The sequence below is a fragment of the Mus musculus genome, chromosome 1, assembly GCF_000001635.26.
Source record: "Mus musculus strain C57BL/6J chromosome 1, GRCm38.p6 C57BL/6J".
NCBI lineage: Eukaryota > Metazoa > Chordata > Mammalia > Rodentia > Muridae > Mus > Mus musculus.
This window is the reverse complement of record NC_000067.6, coordinates 177,298,376-177,310,745: the sequence shown is the minus strand read 5'-3', so window position 1 is coordinate 177,310,745 and position 12,370 is coordinate 177,298,376. Positions and strand designations below refer to the sequence as shown.

The following is a 12,370-nucleotide window of genomic DNA, read 5'->3' as shown; positions in this document are numbered from 1 at the left end:
AGCACTGGGCACTGGACACTGCTGCCAAGCACCTACACTCTTGGAACCCAAGGCAACTGTCCTTTGCTACTATTAGGTTATTTTTTTTCTTTTTGGTTTTTCGAGACAGGGTTTCTTGATACCTGCTTTTGAATCAACAGAGCCTCATCAGAAGTCTAGGGCTAGGGACTCTTTTTCATGTGCCAGGGTCCCATGCATCAAAGAGGAATAGGAAATGGTTGTCTAGCCCTTCCCCGTCCTAGTAATGAGAAGTGTGCTCGAGATTCCTCTGGTAACAAATTCCCCTTTGGGAGGAAAAAGACTGTGCTGTTTGTGCCCCGCCAACTTCATACATTTAGCACTCCATTTCCCACCGAGTACATTTGTGCATGTTTTTGGTTTCGGTTTTCATTGTTGTTTGGTTTTTTGTTTTTTTGTTTTTTTTTTTTTTTTGATACTTGTTATGTAGGCCAGGCTGGCATCTACCTACCGCTGTGTCCCAAGGGCTAGGATTAAAGAACTGAGCCTCCATGAATGGGTGAAACAGTTGTCTCTGGGAAGAGACCAAGGAGACATAGAAAACAAAGGAAAGTATTATCGTTGGGTGATAATGCTATGGACAGATAGGAAACTTTCAAGGACAAGCTCAGGAGAGGGGACAAATAGAGCAATACCCCAGAGCACAAAGCCTCAAGGCAGAAGCAAGGGCACTTTTCCTTCCAAAGTGGATATCACTCTTGAGGTTCTGTTACTCCAGCAAGAGAACAGGTCTAAAGAGGCCCAACCCTCTCGTCCTGTGACTATAACTATTGCCAGCCAAAGGAATTGACCTACTTGGAATCAGTGGGCAGCTGCCAGCTGCCCAAAGTTTTATGGACACTACATCAGTAGTTTTCATATGAGAAAATATCTCACAAAAGAAACCAGAGAGAGGATTTAACTGGGCTTACCATTTAAGAGCATATCCTTTGCAACGTGACAGAAGTCATGGCTCAGAAGTGTGAGATCATCCATCAGTTTGTATCTGTAATCAGATGCAGAGAGATGTAGGCACTGGTACTTGGCTTACCTTCTTGTTTTATTCAGTCAATACCCTCCATCATAGGATGGTGCTTCCCACATTCAGTCCCAGACTTCCATGCCCTAATTAATGTCTTTGGCATCACTCTCACAGACATACCGACAGGTATGTCTCCTAAGTGATTCTAAATCCCATCAAGTTGACACTCGAGATAGTCATTATTTCATGTAATGAGTATACAACCTTGAGAACTAGTTACCCTAGTTTTTTTAAGGGGCATCATATTAGGGATAATTACTTAGGGTCAGACAGACCAGAGTTCAAACTCTTGACTTTCTTATCTCATTCGCTGTGCGATCTTGAGTTGTACATTTGCCTCTCTGTGTCTGTTTCCTTCTCTGAGGATGACAGAGGCAAGTAGATAACACTCCTGGACTTGCAAATAAAGAAGAGAGCAATTGAGGAGATCCCCCTTGTATCCATGTTCAGATAGGGCTTAACATCTGAAGTCTGTAAGCCATATTCTGTGGCAGATAGAGCCTTCTGTGCCTCCTTTCCTTGTGAGAAACAGGCTCCTCTATGGGCAACAACTGTTTATTTATCTTGACCTTCTCCTCATACGAGTCATATAAACAGAGAAAAGGAAGCCTCTTAGACAACTGGCTAGGTGGTTGATGGGTATTTTAAAGAGTAAATACACAATCTACATAGTCTACAATAATTTTAAAAAGGGAAGAAAGGGGGGATAAGGCTATTGAATGCAACTCCATTTTACAGATGAAAAGAGCTAAGGCTTAGAGAGGTTGGCTTGCCAAGGTTGTGTTCCTAGGAGCTGGCAGAATCTAGCTTTGTATCCATGTCTTATTGAGTCTCCACCCCCACCCCCTACAGACACTCAAACAACACAATACAACATAACTTACAGTATGAAACTAGGCCATTGCAGACAGTGTTTCTGTCGTAGAATTCACAAGCCTCACTGTCAACTTATCATTTATTATTTCCTCTTTCTCTCCACTCTTTTTTTTTCCAAGAGAAATCCTCCCACGCTTGAGCTGGCTGGGGCGAGGGAAATGGAGGCCTGGGCTTGGTGCTCTCCAAGGTTCTGAAAAGTAAAGCTTGAAATTTAAATTTTAACTGCCAGTGGAAAGGTAGCATCCTTTTATATTATTTTATATTGGCTCTTCAGTTTTTACACTCAGGGCAAAACCATCTGTGAGCGGATGAAAATGAAATAATTATGAAATTTAGGCAGTTCTTAAAAGATGAAGTTTTCAACACACCCACATCCATTCACTAAAATTAAGGGATATGAACTCTGCAAACAGACTTCCTTTATGCAGTTTTGGCTTTCCTCCACAGTTATGAAAGTCAATCCCTGCCAGCAATGTCTAAATTCACGATGGGGATTTTTTTTTTTAGTACTGCAGTGAATATATCCTCCTACTGATGCATCATTGGTCCTGGAACATGGCTGAAGCCAGGGCAAGCATCTGGAAGCAGGTACCTGGCAGCATAGGTAAGAAACAGCCAGTAGAGTAAGGATCAAAGTCAGAATTGGCAGGCGGGAGCCTGGAAGAGGAAAAGAGGAGAGTGGAAATCTGAAATAAAGGGGCATCACAAACAAACAAACAAACAAACAAACAAATAAGAAACCCCAGGAAGCTTGAATGGGGCCAGTCAGAAAGGACATGATGCTGTGGCGAGTCAGGTCCTTCAGCTCCTGGGGAGAAAGGTATCATTCGCTGTCTCTTTCTCTTAATGCCAACTGCAGCAATGCTGTTTCTTTCCAAGTCTTTCTACAGAGCTCCACGGGGGTTGACACGGGGCTGGACTGACATCTGCCGCTACTTCTTGCTGCATTCTGTGCTATTTGGAGATATTCTATTGATATCATCTTCTTTGACCTTGCTTCGCTTCCCCCCTCCCATCTCTCCTTCCGCTGTCCTATTTGTAGCAACGGCTCTCGTCCACTAACAAGGGCTCTTTTATCTACTGGTCTTTCTCTTGCTTTTGTTTCTCTTGTCTATTTGGAGTTAGCTTCTTGATAGAAAGCCAGCACGGATTCACTCTTGTCCTTGAGAAACTGTTGAACGCAGCCGACTTGCTAGAACCAGCATGTGAAAGTATAAATGAATCTTATATTTCGTAGCAGTGTGCCTAGCAGCTTTAAGTTTGAGCTGAGGCAATAACCATTTTCCTCGGCAGAAATTGTCATTGTGCCTTTACAATGACAATCCCAGGCCACCAAGTTGCAAAGACCACATGCATTTAGAATAAATAAATAAAAAGAATCAGCTCCTGTCATATGGATCCTGGCTTCGGCTGTTTGGATGATTCCATAGCAGCTGAAGATGTTTGCTGCTCACAGAATACTAATGGCTCTGACTATTCTGAACTGAGCTTTCTTGTGAAAGGGGAAAAAAGATATAAAAGGGAAGCTTATTTTGAGTTGGTCACTTAAAATCATAAGCTGAGTTGAGAAAATTTCTGTGTCACCAATATATGAATATAGACATATATGCATACATACAGATATATAGACAGAGTTTTTTCTGCGATGGTTTTGGGTTTACACCAAGTCGGAAGTATCACGACTTTTTAGTTATTTAAGTTTTGTGTGCTAACTTTGTCACAGCAGTCTGTCAACAACGGTTACTGACGTGCATATACACAGAACAGGCGGAGGCCGATGTGCTTATACACACAGAAAAGTCGGAGGCTGCTCTTGTTTGTCTGATTCAATTTAGATAGAACAAATTCACCTAAAAGTCCATTTATTAGAAATTCACCATTGGCCACATATCAGGTATGCTTTGGTGTACTCTCCATCTCTCCATCTCTTTGGTGCCTAACGTGCCATGTTAGGAAACTTGGAGATGAGGAGAATTAACCTTCATACCTAGACAAAGAATTTCCTGAGTGGCTCTGGTACTTACAAGTTGATGGAATATAAACAAATCATTCTCCCTCTCCCTCTCCCTCCCCCTCCCCCTCCCCCTCCCCCTCTCCCTCTCCCTCTCCCTCTCCCTCCCCCTCTCCCTCTCCCTCTCTCTCCCCCTCTCCCTCTCCCTCTCCCTCCCCCTCTCCCTCTCCCTCTCTCTCCTTTTTCAGCTCTAGTTTACTTTGCATAAAGGGGGAAAAAACCCAACCTGACCTGACTATATTACAAATAATCATTAGGATTAAGTGAGGCCACGATTGAGACCAGCCTTGTAAGCCACAAAGACTCTACAGTGCAAGGGACTGGGAATCTTGACGGTAGTTTAACACTATGGCTCTGAAACAGTGACTACAATTCAGAAGCTGGCCACTTGAAATTATTGTCACCCTATCCTCCCAAGTACAAGTTAATACGATTATAATAAATTCAAAATGTGCTTCAGTCACCTCCTAGGGGGATTTCATTCCATCAGACGAATTATTTAGGAATGAAAAACATCATTTGTAGGGGCAGGGAGTAACTTGGTTCAACCCAGGTCTTTTCATTTTAACAATATTTTCTTGTGCTGCATATACTGTAAAGAGGATCATTTAAATAATCTAGGAGCTGGAAGAAAATAAAGCAGTACTTTATATTTTTTAATTAAAGGCCACCTTCCAGGCACCAGATTTGTAACAGCACCATTGGGAAGGGCTTGTTGAGAGATATACCCTCAATAAAGAGTTAGCCATCGAAGTTCGGAGACATGAGGGAACACTTGGAGCATACTCTCCATAGGAAGGGAGTGTTCCCTGCTTCAAATGAAGGCGGAATGAGTCCACAGTAGACTGGAGGAAATATTTCAAGAGCAAGGTCAGTTATCTCCAGTTAAGAATTGCTAACCTTTCCCCCAAAGTTAAACAAACAAACAAACAAAAACCAAAACCACAAGAACACAGCATGAACTGTCACTACAATTTGATACACCTTTTCAAACAAAGAGTGATTTTAGCACCCACAAGATGTGGCTGGCTGGAGGGGGTTCTGCTGCTCACTGGTAGAGTGCTCACTTAATGAGTGTGAGGTTTTAGATTCAATCCCCAGCTTCACGATAAGTAAACAGGTAAATAGTGCGATACCCATAATCCCTCATACCATGCAGCCTGAAAACACAATCATTTCACTTATTGGAAAACTGAAATTATTGTCCTGAGAGTTGTCATTTTCTTGCAAAATGGAAACCCTTCCCCCAGCCCTCTGGAACTGGTTGCTGCACTGACTTGACAGACTCAGAGTTGTCTAGACATCTTTTACTCTAAAGTTAACCATGATCACTTCAGTCTATTTAGGCAAAAATAGTTTATTAGCCTTTTAGCTCAAAAGAATACTCTCCAGTTGGAATATATGAACAACTGTTTGCATGGTGGTTGGTACTTTTGTCCTTAAACTGTCATGTAAATTTTGGTGAAAAGACAAAGAATTCATCAAAGAATTTTGGTCATTTTTCATCATCCAGTGATTTTGCTAACCATTTTTTTCCAGATATTACCACAGGCATTTGACATGCCTCCAGGTGCAAGGAGGAGGCATGCTCCATTTCTGTTCAGAAAACCCAGTTGCTCTTCGTTGGGGCTGTGGCTCTCGTCTGCTTCTAGCGACTTCTCTTCATTGAGACAGTCAGTGTTCTACCTGAAAACCTGACTAAACTTAGCTGGTGCCTGAGAGGGCAGCTCTCACTGGGAAGGTGTTACTGGATTAAATCTTGTGATCTAAGTGTCTGGGAAATACACGGTCTGCAGCTTTTCTCATTGTGAAACAGGGGAAATGATCTGTGTTATAATGTGTCCTTGATTTTCCCAAGTTACCATCATATTCTCACTACACTGAACCATTTTCTACAGAAACTCAAGATCAGAATGAAGATGTAAGAAGCAAGCAAACAAATAAACGGACAACCCCAAACCAAAAGATGTACTTTCTGTAAATAGAATGAACAAGATTGCAGCTATATGAAAACATTCAAAACTTTGTAAATATGCTATACATAGCTTTTCCATTTAGCACACAGGCTGCCTCTGCCCGGTAGAGTACCCGAAAAGCACAATAATTGTTTCTGTCCAAAGCTCCTGGAGCGACTGCGTTGATTCCTTGCAGGGACGAATGCAAACTATAGCATGGCCTTTTCAGACTCACTTCTCTGAGAAGAGATGAGTACCCATTTCTAGGTAGTTCTCAGGCCAAGTCAGTGTGGTTACCATGAGTGCCACACCAGCCTTGGCTGATAAAGGGAACAAAGTGAGCAGCAGTTGATTGAAGGCCTGTGGGGAGATTCTGCCAAAGCAGGGGGATTTCTATTGCTTCAGGGCAAAAGTCCAGGCTCAGAGAATCTCAACCTAGGATTGGCCACTCACCAAACACACCAGTTAGAGATCAGAAATAGTCAAAGAAAGAAGATTGTGTCAACACAGCCACATTGGAAGGTACAGACAAAGGGGTCCACTGACCCGAGGGACACATTCCAGGTATTAACACAAGCTTGGATTTTAAAAGGAAAGAGAATTGAGACAGGGACAAGAGGACCAAAGCTAACCAGGCTTGGCTGAAATACAGCTTGACTGGTCAAGATCTCAGCTCTGGTTCTGCAAGCTGGCTAGAGAATGTCCTTACTGCTTGTTGAGGACACAAGCCAGTTCCCTGAGATGGTTGCTCCTGCTTGGGGGAATCTCATCATGGAGTGATATGTCTGTTAAGATTTTGTTGTTCTAAGCCGGGCAGTGGTGGCACATGCCTTTAATCCCAGCACTCGGGAGGTAGAGGCAGAGGCAGAGGCAGAGGCAGAGGCAGAGGCAGAGGCAGAGGCAGAGGCAGAGGCAGAGGCAGAGGCAGAGGCAGAGGCAGAGGCAGAGGCAGAGGCAGAGGCAGAGGCAGAGGCAGAGGCAGAGGCAGAGGCAGAGGCAGAGGCTGAGGCTGAGGCTGAGGCTGAGGCTGAGGCAGAGGCAGGCAGATTTCTGAGTTTGAGGCCAGCCTGGTCTACAAAGTGAGTTCCAGGACAGCCAGGGCTACACAGAGAAACCCTGTCTCTAAAAAACAATATATATATTGTTCTTAAAATCCAAGTTAATGGGAGATTTTTAGATGCCTTTGTGAAGGATGGGCAGGGTCTAGAACATGGCCCTACAAAAACGGAGCATAAGGCATCCCAGCTACTTTTACTTCTGTGCCTTCACCCTTGAAGGATGAGAGAGAGAGAGAGTGAGCATGGGGAAGGAGGGGGAGAGGTGTCATTGGAGTTTAAATAGATACTTCATGAGGGATGTGTATCTCTACATAGAATAAAGCAGGCAGCTTACTGGGAGTGAAGGGGGCAGATAAAAGATGAAGGCAGAAGCCTGGGAAGATGCCCAGTGGTGACAAGTGCTTTCTGTGCAAGCAGGATACTCTGAATTTAGACCCTTAGCACCCATATAAACACCAAGGCATGGGTGCATGACTGTAAGCTCAGTGGCTAATGGTAGAGAAGACAGGTAGATCCTGGTAGCCCACCAGCCAGTCAGCCTTGCCCCAAAGCTTTGGGTTGAGTGAGAGTCCCTGACTCAAGATGGAGAATGGCAGACAAGGACACCGGATATCCTTATCTGGACTGTGTATATGTGTACAGTGTGCATGCAGACATATGTGTACTGCCCCCCAATACACAAAAGAAAGTTAAGATGCATGGTTTTGGTCTTTGAATTATTCTGTGAGTTAGTGCTTTGGGGAAAAGCAGTTTCTTCCTTCCTTCCTTTTCTTTCTTTCTTCCTTTCTCTTTCTTTCTTTCTTTCTTTCTTTCTTTCTTTCCTTCCTTCTGTTCTTTCTTTCTTTCTTTCCTTCCTTCCTTCCTTCTGTTCTTCTTCCTTCCTTTCCTTCCTTTCTTTCCTTTTGTTCTTTCTTTCTTCCTTCCTTCCTTCCTCCCTCCCTCCCTCCCTCCCTCCCTCTCTCTTTCCTTCCTTCCTTCCTTCCTTCCTTCTGTTCTTCTTCCTTCCTTTCCTTCCTTCTGTTCTTTCTTTCTTTCTTTCTTTCTTTCTTTCTTTCTTTCTTTCCTTCTTTCTTTCTTTCTTTCTTCCCTCCTTCCTTCCTTTCTTTCCTTTTTTTTTTTTTTTGTTTTGGTTATTTTGAGACAAGGTTTCTCTGTGTAGCCCCAGTCCTGGACTCCCTCTGTATACCAGACTGGCCTCAAACTCAGAGATCCTCCTGTCTCTGAGTGCTGGGATTAAAGACTGTACCACCCTCGCCTGGCAGGAAAGCACTTTCTTTCTTTCTTTCTTTCTTTCTTTCTTTCTTTCTTTCTTTCTTTCTTTCTTTCTTTCTTTCTTTCTTTCTCTCTCTCTCTCTCTCTCTCTCTCACTCTCTCTCTTTCTTCTTCTTCTTCTTCTTCCTCTTCCTCTTCCTCTTCCTCTTCCTCTTCCTCTTCCTCTTCCTCTTCTTCTTCTTCTTCTTCTTCTTCTTCTTCTTCTTCTTCTTCTTCTTCTTCTTCTTCTTCTGGTTTTTCGAGACAGGGTTTCTCTGTGTAGCCCTGGGTGTCCTGGAATTCACTCTACAGACCAGGCTGGCCTCGAACTCAGAAATCCACCTGCCTCTGTCTCTCAAGTGCTGGGATTAAAGGCATGCCCCACCACTGCCCGGCAGGAAAGCAGTTTCTGAGTTATGGAAACAGCGATATTCTGTACTGGATTAATAGTATTTTCCAGTCAAGTCCTCTGTCTTCAAGAACAGAGGTCACAAAGGGGCCGCAGAAGCATTACCACTGTGTGCACAGGCAACAAGGGTCTGGCTAACATTGAATGTCTGACAAGACTACGAAGGGGCCAGAGCTGTGAACAGCTTTGTTTTCATTTACTGTACAGTAGTTAATGTCATTCCTTGTCCTTGCCATGTTGTCAGTGAATCCAGTAATCCATCTACCTGGACCAGCAAGACTTACTTGCTCAGACACTCTAAAGAGTCTAAAACTGCTTACTTTCTCCAATTTACCTCCTACGTGGTTGCAAATGATTCTCCAAAATACGAACTCAGGGGCATTCATGATTCTTTAAGGCTTCTGCTTTCCCCATTAGACAAAAGCCTTGAGTCTGGAACACGGCATGATCTGGTGCTTGCTATTACCCTGGGTCTCAGCTCCTGCCTTGGCACCAGCCTGGGTAACTCTGACCTAGCAGGGCACCCATGCCTCTTGTTCACCCTCTTGTCCTTCTGATAAACTTATATTTGTCATGTCTCTGCTCAAAGTTCTCCTCTCAAGAATGCTTTTCTTGCCTCCCCAATAGTTCCTTCTACAACGTTCCATGAAAACAATTACCAGGCACACTGTAAATCTTCCAATCTGTATCTAGCCTATCATCACACAGAAAGGCAAGGCAAGAGAATTTCTTGTTAATTCCTAATTTTCTTCATTTCTCTTCTGGTTAACTGTTGTGTGACAAAAAATTTTCTGAAGAGAAGAAATGCCCAGGTCTACTCACTGGAGACAGGGAAGTCACAACAGACCAAAGCACAGATACCACCCAAATCCAATTTGGTGAGCTAATGAGTTTTACTGGAGTTACTTTCAGGAATATGGGTAATGGGTTACTCACAGGAACAGAAATGACTCAAAGACATCCTAAAGCCCACCCTAGCATGGGTGACAGCTCACAAAACAGAGTGCTTGGAGCTCACTGCACAGCCTGCAGGCAGCTCAACAGGTTGAATCATGTCCTTTCATGTGCCTGAGTTGGGTTAAACCTCTTCTAGGCAGCTTGGGTGGTTTCTGCCTTTTCCAGGCAGCTGGTCTGGTCCGAGTCTTCTCTTCTGAGAATCCTCTTCGAAGCTCAGCTGCACTTCACTGAAAGGGATTCTTTCTTTTATCACTTGCTCTGGCAGGGCGGGGCTTAGTGAATCAGCTCAGTTTCATGGACTTCCTGATGTTATTTTGAGTTGTTTGCCTTCCTGCTTAAGGAGCTTCCTTGGAGAATGGTCTATTTCAATCTTAGAGGAGACTATTATACAGCATTAAACAAGTACTTGTTAGCCCCCTTAATAGATGATCCTTTAAAGACACAACTCTGAACAAGTGAGGTGCAATCCTTACCCTCTTCCCACCATCACTCCAGCCCACCAAGCATGCAGCCTGGCAGCAAAGATCAACATTCAGTAAGATGATGTGACATGTCAAGGGTAGAATAGGACCCAATGGGAAGCAACAGTATAATTGAGAATGTCCTTTATTACCTAGTGAGAGTCACATGAGACCTAGGTAAGGAGCAGGGTACTATGGGATAGAGTTTGGATGGGGAAAGACTGACATCAAAGGAAACCATATAAAAGGTAAGACAGAGCTTGCTGGGAAAGTGGCAGGCAGGAAGGTAGGAAAGAACAGTGGTCAGCTCAGTGCTTTGCTTTCCAAGACTCATAAAGAAAAACCTCCATAATATTGACTAGGAAGAGGAGGAGGTCATGATCTCACTTATACCTACTACTATATTTAAGCTCTTAATATGTTTGTTGGCAAAAATAACATACATTCATAATATTTTGACATAATATTTTGATATGTATGTGCAATGTTGGCTGATTAAGCTAATTAACAAGCTAAGTAGTAGAGTAGTAGTATGATATATTTTAAAGTTTTTGTAGTGAAGACCTTACTAGCTAGCTATTTTTAAGTATAAATCTTTAGCTAGACTCACCACAGTGGACAATAGATTTCCTGAATTTATTTTCTTTCCAATTGAAACTTTTTATCCTTGGCCAATGTAAGGCTAGAACTCCTGCTCAACCCTGCACAAGCGGGAAACCCTGTCTGCCCTCTTTCCCCCAACCCCACCCGCACAGAGAAAACTCCAGGCTAACATGTCATCACTCCTTGTCTCCAAATTCTCAGCAACTCATCCTATAGTGCCTATCCAGGGGCTCAGTTTTTGACCATGATGGGAACAGTCCCAGCTCCTAGCTGACATGTCATCACTCCTTGCCTAAGATCTATAAAACCACCTTGCTTTAGCCTGGATGTGTGACTTCACTGACCTCTGCCTGTGAGATTAGTGAACCTGCCGGGAGCTGACTCCTAATAAATCTACCTTCATCTACCCTTTAATCTGGTCTAATCTGGCCTATATATGCATCACTGAGGGAGAGGAGAAAGCCTATTAGCCACCTTCTCCCCATTCCATCCCCCTCCCATTAGAGTCTCTATGTCTTAGTCAATTGTGACAGAATTATTTTCAACCTCAAGACTTTGGGTTTTGGTGCCTCTCTTCCAAATGACAGTCTAGCAAGCAGCATGTCTGAATAATTCTGTCTCTCAAGAAAGGTCTCATTAGTTGAAGGAAATGTTATACATTTGAATTGCAATTGCTTGTTTTTTTTTGTTTTGTTGTTTTCTGTTTTTTGTTTTTGTCGAGACAGGGTTTCTCTGTGTAGCCCTGGCTGTCCTGGAACTCACGTTGTACACCAGGCTGGCCTTGAACTCAGAAATCCGCCTGCCTCTGCCTCCCGAGTGCTGGGATTAAAGGCGTGCGCCACCACACCCGGCTTGCAATTGCTTCTTGTTATATGTATCATTTAGATGCTCTTGAGAATCCTGTGGTTGCTTTAGATAAAAAGTTTTACAGATCATACTGGTATATAATTAGTTTCAATATTAGGATTGTGATGTAAAAAGAAACTAACCCTGAACTCCTCTGATAAATGTTAAGAATTCAGCACAATTAAAAAGCTTAAGCCTTAGGTTTTCTCACGTAAAGCTTTGTGCAGTGAAAACATCACACATGCTCAGGTTCCTCTGTAATACTAGGCTGTCTCTCAATGCTCTGCTGGAGGTAGATCAGCCATGAGCACTCATGCTGTCCAAGGGTACGCAGAAGTTACCTGACAAGTGACTACACAGCAGTGTGTCAGAACTAGGATTTACAGCATTCAGTTCTAAATACCTCGTTCTTTCAAGTCAAATTCCAGCAATAGATGTTACCTATATTACATGTCTGAACTGTAAATTTGAATCTGTTAGAGAATTCAGCTTACTGTTTTGGGCAGTATCCTGGAAAACACAATCCAGAAGAGTATGAATATTAAAACTATAGTCTTTTTACAAATTGAAAAACACCTTAAACTAAATGAGCCTGTAAGGCAATTTTGTTCTTTAATGCCAACCCACAGATGTTTGGAATAATCATCTTAATAATCAATGATGTATGGAGACTCACCTAGCACACATTTGAAGGGATGTCTTGTTTTGAGCAATCATTTTAAACACTAGTAAAATGAAGAATTAATTAGCCTGTACAGAGACTCAGCAAACTAATGCTTTAGTCTGTCAAACCATCTGTTCAGGCCCACCCTTCGCAGATTTTGGCATTGTTCAGGATGGTGGAGACAGTACTTCTGATGCTGATGCTGGAGACAGGCTCTGATGCTGATGCTGGAGACAGGCT

At 43.1% G+C, this 12,370-nt stretch overlaps 1 long non-coding RNA gene across 9 annotated transcripts in view; it reads right to left on the bottom strand.

Moving 5' to 3' along the window:
- The window catches only part of Gm36904, a 113,068-nt gene that overhangs the window by 60,003 nt on the left and 40,695 nt on the right, over window positions 1-12,370 (bottom strand). For 8 of the 9 annotated variants that reach the window (XR_001779550.1, XR_865749.1, XR_865753.1 and 5 more), the window contains 2 exons: window positions 1,924-2,105; window positions 930-1,003 (listed from right to left, as the gene is read on the bottom strand). This is a non-coding gene — a long non-coding RNA (predicted gene, 36904). Of the gene's footprint in view, window positions 1-929; window positions 1,004-1,923; window positions 2,106-2,507; window positions 3,972-12,370 lie in introns of those variants that run through there. The other variant, XR_373734.2, reaches the window with a different exon arrangement.